This window comes from Halictus rubicundus, chromosome 13 (assembly GCF_050948215.1).
Source record: "Halictus rubicundus isolate RS-2024b chromosome 13, iyHalRubi1_principal, whole genome shotgun sequence".
Taxonomy (NCBI): domain Eukaryota; kingdom Metazoa; phylum Arthropoda; class Insecta; order Hymenoptera; family Halictidae; genus Halictus; species Halictus rubicundus.
Genome location: NC_135161.1, coordinates 442,978 through 449,663, shown reverse-complemented (window position 1 = coordinate 449,663; position 6,686 = coordinate 442,978).

Genomic DNA, 6,686 nt, shown 5'->3' with positions numbered 1-6,686 from the left:
CAACATATCCTCAAAAATTTGTGACGAGCGAATGGAGGGGATTTTCCTGATGAAAATGAGATCAAATTCGAGTGTAATCGAACAAGTTTCACTGATACGTAATGTTACGATAAAAAGTACAATCTCATTAAAGACAGTCCAAATGATGTCGTGTTTGGACTCATTTTGATCGGGACAAGCTCTACAACTCATTCGTCTTAACAATATTGTTCTGATTAAAAACATAAAAGCATAAATTGCCAATAATGCACGATTCTCCATCTGCTTACATTGTAGGCTGTTGGTCGGTCGCTGGTCTTTGAAGTTCCGAGCTCGCAGAGTCGCGAGATATCGGTGTGAAACAACTACCAATCCAATTGCAAAACTTCATTATTTTTCATGATTTTTTTATGGGACTTGCGCCAACTAATTCGTGGCATTCTTCTGATTAAAATGACACTAAACACGGAACAAATTGGACTGTATTTAGCATTTTTATCCGTAGATTTATTCGAAGGCTTCGAATAAATCTTCGGATAACTTTTGCCAGCTCGACGAATAAACGGCGACGACGGCTGACGAGGACCGACGAGCGCTGAACGTCGAAGACCCAGCGACCGACCAACAGCCTACAATGTAAGCAGATGGAGAATCCAGCATTATTGGCAATTTATGGTTGTATGTTTTTAATCAGAACAATATTGTTAAGACGAATGAGTTGTAGAGCTTGTTCCGATCGAAATGAGTCCAAACACGACATCATTTGGACTGTCTTTAATGAGATTGTAATTCTTATCGTAACATTACATATCAGTGAAACTTGTTCGATTACACTCGAATTTGACCTCATTTTCATCAGGAAAATCCCCTCCATTCGCTCGTCACAATTTTTTGAGGATATGTTGAAAAATCTAAAACTTTATACTTTCATTCGTGCGCGATTCTCCATCCGCTTACACTGTATGTCGTCTGTCGTCGCTGAGTCTTTGCTGCTCGGCGCTCGGCAAAAGTTATTCGAAGATTTATTCGAAGCCTTCGAATAAAAGATACAGATAAAAGATGAAAAAATTATTCGAAGTTCGAATAAATCCGCTTCGAATAAAAAAAATTATCTTCATTCGTCGGATAAATTCTCGTCGAATAAAATTATTTATCTGATACTCGTCGAATAAAGATACTTTTTTTATTCGAACCTTCGAATAACGAATAAAGATAAAGTATCTTTTATTCGAATCGTTATTTAAATAATATTTTATCTAAATAATGCCCAACTCTGGCCACAGGTGCCTTTTGGAAGGACAGCTCACCTGTTATCTTAACATTCTTTTAAAGTCCTTTTTTTACAGTCGCAGAGGAAGAAACGCTCTGTATTTTGGATTTCAAGTAATTGTAGATACTTGTATGATTCTGTTATATATACTACTTTGACAAAATTAGAAAATAAAAATTATGTGGCGCGTGTAATGTCGTACAAAGCAGTTTCAGATGAATGATAATGTGTTCAGGAACTGTTACAGAAATATGTAAGATCACCCTGTCGATGAAGTATCGAATGCGGTTTATGACACTAGCGACTGGAATCCACCTCTTTTGAGGAGTTTAGTACACACTGCATGTCTAGCCTTCCTTTAATTAGTTTTGGAGGCAGGTCTCCGGATGTTGTGGATGCATTCGTTTGTATGGTCTGGCTTGCGACTCAATAGGGATTGTTAGCGTACCATAAAACTCCAGATGTGACACAGAACACAGGTAGGTGTGCTGGGCGCTACGTCACCAACGCACTAAAGGACTGAAATGAAGGAAACACTTTTATTTTTTCAATGATCGTCGCAAAAAATTGTTCTTCCTTGAATATGGATGGTACCATGGTATTGGGTTGTAAAGGGGTGTTAAACAGAGCTGCAATGCAGCCCATAAAAAATTAGTAGAACGGTGAAATAAAGAGTAAACTAGAATGTTTTCGAGTAAAATTATTTAAAAATAGTTCTAATGTGTTTTTAAAGTCATCTAGTAAAAATCTTATGGTGCTGAGGTGGAAAAAATATTTATTCATGAAAGAAAATTTTTTTTAATTAATAATAACAGTAGCTAAATATATGAAAAATTTAAGATAGTGTTGATGACAATAGCTCATTATTAGATTAATATTCAGGTTGGTCGCTTTTAAACTTCGATATGAGATCTGTATTTGTTCGAATTTTTCCGTATTTTCCATTTTTTACAACTAAAGTTTGCAACTACAAACTTGGAAAAAAAAATAAAATACGTATCATTACAATTAATATTATTCTTAATTTATATTAATTAGAGATTTTGTACACAAGATTTACATGTTAGTTACATATTTCATATACAACAATTAAGCTGTACGTTCTAATCCTGGTTAAAAAAATAATGTGCGTTCAGTTTTATGCTAAAAGACTGACCGGTTCTGTGCCATGCTAAAAGACTGACCGGTTCTGTTCCAGGAAAGACTGACCGGTTCTGTGCCATGCTAAAGCGGCGATGTCACGAAAGTGGGAACGCCGAAACCCCGGGCGTGAGCACTCTCATTCTAGGTCTATCCTATACCAGAGAGGAATGAGAGTGCTCACGCCCGGGTTTTCGGCGTTCCCGATATAGTGCTGACATCTGCTCAGCCTTAGCATGGCACAGAACCGGTCAGTCTTTCCTGGAACAGAACCGGTCAGTCTTTTAGCATGGCACAGAACCGGTCAGTCTTTCCTGGGACAGAACCGGTCAGTCTTTTAGCATAAAACTGAACGCACATTATTTTTTTAACCAGGATTAGAACGTACAGCTTAATTGTTGTACATGAAATATGTAACTAACATGTAAATCTTGTGTACAAAATCTCTAATTAATATAAATTAAGAATAATATTAATTGTAATGATACGTATTTTATTTTTTTTCCAAGTTTGTAGTTGCAAACTTTAGTTGTAAAAAATGGAAAATCCGGAAAAATTCGAACAAATACAGATCTCACATCGAAGTTTAAAAGCGACCAAACTGAATATTAATTTAATAATAAGCTATTGTCATCAACACTATCTTAAATTTTTTCATATATATAGCTACTGTTATTATTAATTAAAAAAAAATTTCTTTCATGAATAAATATTTTTTCCACCTCAGCACCATAAGATTTTTACTAGATGACTTTAAAAACACATTAGAACTATTTTTAAATAATTTTACTCGAAAACATTCTAGTTTACTCTTTATTTCACCGTTCTACTAATTTTTTATGGGCTGCATTGCAGCTCTGTTTAACACCCCTTTACAACCCAATACCATGGTACCATCCATATTCAAGGAAGAACAATTTTTTGCGACGATCATTGAAAAAATAAAAGTGTTTCCTTCATTTCAGTCCTTTAGTGCGTTGGTGACGTAGCGCCCAGCACACCTACCTGTGTTCTGTGTCACATCTGGAGTTTTATGGTACGCTAACAATCCCTATTGAGTCGCAAGCCAGACCATACAAACGAATGCATCCACAACTTCCGGAGACCTGCCTCCAAAACTAATTAAAGGAAGGCTAGACATGCAGTGTGTACTAAACTCCTCAAAAGAGGTGGATTCCAGTCGCTAGTGTCATAAACCGCATTCGATACTTCATCGACAGGGTGATCTTACATATTTCTGTAACAGTTCCTGAACACATTATCATTCATCTGAAACTGCTTTGTACGACATTACACACGCCACATAATTTTTATTTTCTAATTTTATCAAAGTAGTATATATAACAGAATCATACAAGTGTCTACAATTACTTGAAATCCAAAATACAGAGCGTTTCTTCCTCTGCGACTGTAAAAAAAGGACTTTAAAAGAATGTTTAGATAACAGGTGGGCTGTCCTTCCAAAAGGCACCTGTGACCAGAGTTGGGCATTATTTAGATAAAAAATTATTTAAATAACGATTCGAATAAAAGATACTTTATCTTTATTCGTTATTCAAAGGTTCGAATAAAAAAAGTATCTTTATTCGACGAGTATCAGATAAATAATTTTATTCGACGAGAATTTATCCGACGAATAAAGATAATTTTTTTTATTCGAAGCGGATTTATTCGAACTTCGAATAATTTTTTCATCTTTTATCTGTATCTTTTATTCGAAGGCTTCCAATAAATCTTCGAATAACTTTTGCCGAGCGCCGAGCATCAAAGACTCAGCGAAGACAGACGACATACAATGTAAGCGGATGGAGAATCGCGCACGAATGAAAGTTTAAACTCTTAGATTTTTTAACATATCCTCATAAAATTGTGACGAGCGAATGGAGGGGATTTTCCTGATGAAAATGAGGTCAAATTCGAGTGTAATCGAACAAGTTTCACTGATATGTAATGTTACGATAAGAATTACAATCTCATTAAACACAGTCCAAATGATGTCGTGTTTGGACTCATTTCGATCGGAACAAGCTCTACAACTCGTTCGTCTTAACAATATTGTTCTGATTAAAAACATACAAGCATAAATTGCCAATAATGCACGATTCTCCATCCGCTTACATTGTGTGCCGTTTGGCAGTCGCTGGGTCTTAGACATTCGGCGCTCGTCGGTCCTCGTCGGCCGTCGTCGCCGTTTATTCGTCGAGCTGGCAAAAGTTATAGCAAAAATTATCGAAGCCTTCGAATAAATCTACGGATAAAAATGCTAAATACAGTCCAATTTGTACCGTGTTTAGTGTCATTTTAATCAGAAGAATGCCACGAATTAGTTGGCGCAAGTCCCATAAAAATATCATGAAAAACAATGAAGTTTTGCAATTGGATTGGTAGTTGTTTCACACCGATATCTCGCGACTCTGCGAGCTCGGAACTTCAAAGACCAGCGACCGACCAACAGCCTACAATGTAAGCAAAAGGGGGATCGAGCATTACTGGCAATTTATGCTTGTATGTTTTTAATCAGAACAATATTGTTAAGACGAATGAGTTGTAGAGCTTGTTCCGATCGAAATGAGTCCAAACACGACATCATTTGGACTGTCTTTAATGAGATTGTATTTTTTATCGTAAAATTAGGTATCAGTGAAACTTGTTCGATTACACTCGAATTTGACCTCATTTTCATCAGGAAAATCCCCTCCATTCGCTCGTCACAATTTCATGAGGATATATTGAAAAATCTAAAAGTTTAAACTTTCATACGTGCGCGATTCTCCATTCGCTTACATTGTATGTCGTCCGTCGTTGCTGGGTCTTTGAAGCTCGGCGCTCGGCAAAAGTTATTCGAAGATTTATTGGAAGCCTTCGAATAAAAGATACAGATAAAAGATGAAAAAATTATTCGAAGTTCGAATAAATCCGCTTCGAATAGAAAAAATTATCTTTATTCGTCGGATAAATTCTCGACGAATAAAATTATTTATCCGATACTCGTCCAATAAAGATGCTTTTTTTTATTCGAACCTTCAAATAACAAATAAAGATAAAGTATCTTTTATTCAAATTTTCATTTAAATAATTTTTTATCCCAAATAATGCCCATCTCTGCGAGGGCCGTTAGCACCGTGAAAGATTTACTTAATATTTAATTGAATTTAATAATTACAAAGAGGGTATCATGAACAAAGTGCATGCACTTGGAACTGTTACAGAAATATGTAAGATCACCCTTTCGATGAAGTATCGAATGAGGTTTATAACACGAGCGACTGGAATCCGCCTCTTTTGAGGAGTATAGTACACACTGCATGTCTAGCCTTCCTTTAATTAGTTTTGGAGGCAGGTCTCTGGAAGTTGTGGATGCATTCGCTTGTACGGTCTGGCTTGCGAGTCAATAGCAATTGTTAGCGTACCATAAAACTCCAGATGTTACACAGAACACAGGTAGGTGTGCTGGGCGCTACGTCACCAACGCACTAAAGGACTGAAATGAAGGAAACACTTTTGTTTTTTCAATGGTCGTCGTAAAAAATTGTTCTTCCTTGAATATGGATGGTACCATGGTATTGAGTTGTAAAGGAGTGTTAAACAGAGCTGCAATGCAGCCCATAAAAAATTAGTAGAACGGTGAAATAAAGAGTAAACTAGAATGTTTTCGAGTAAAATTATTTAAAAATAGTTCTAATGTGTTTTTAAAGTCATCTAGTAAAAATCTTATGGTGCTGAGGTGGAAAAATATTTATTCATGAAAGAAAAATTTTTTAAATTAACAATAACAGTAGCTAAATATATGAAAAAATTTAAGATAGTGTTGATGACAATAGCTCATTATTAAATTAATATTCAGGTTGGTCGCTTTTAAACTTCGATATGAGATCTTTATTTGTTCGAATTTTTCCGGATTTTCCATTTTTTACAACTAAAGTTTGCAACTACAAACTTGGAAAAAAAATAAAATACGTATCATTACAATTAATATTAGAGATTTTGTACACAAGATTTACATGTTAGTTACATATTTCATATAAAACAATTAAGCTGTACGTTCTAATCCTGGTTAAAAAAATAATGTGCGTTCAGTTTTATGCTAAAAGACTGACCGGTTCTGTGCCATGCTAAAAGACTGACCGGTTCTGTTCCAGGAAAGACTGACCGGTTCTGTGCCATGCTAAAGCGGCGATGTCACGAAAGTGGGAACGCCGAAACCCCGGGCGTGAGCACTCTCATTCCTCTCTGCCTATACCTCGTCTGTGGTTCCAAACAGAAAATTTTAACCATTCCACAATCAGTTTTCTCTGGT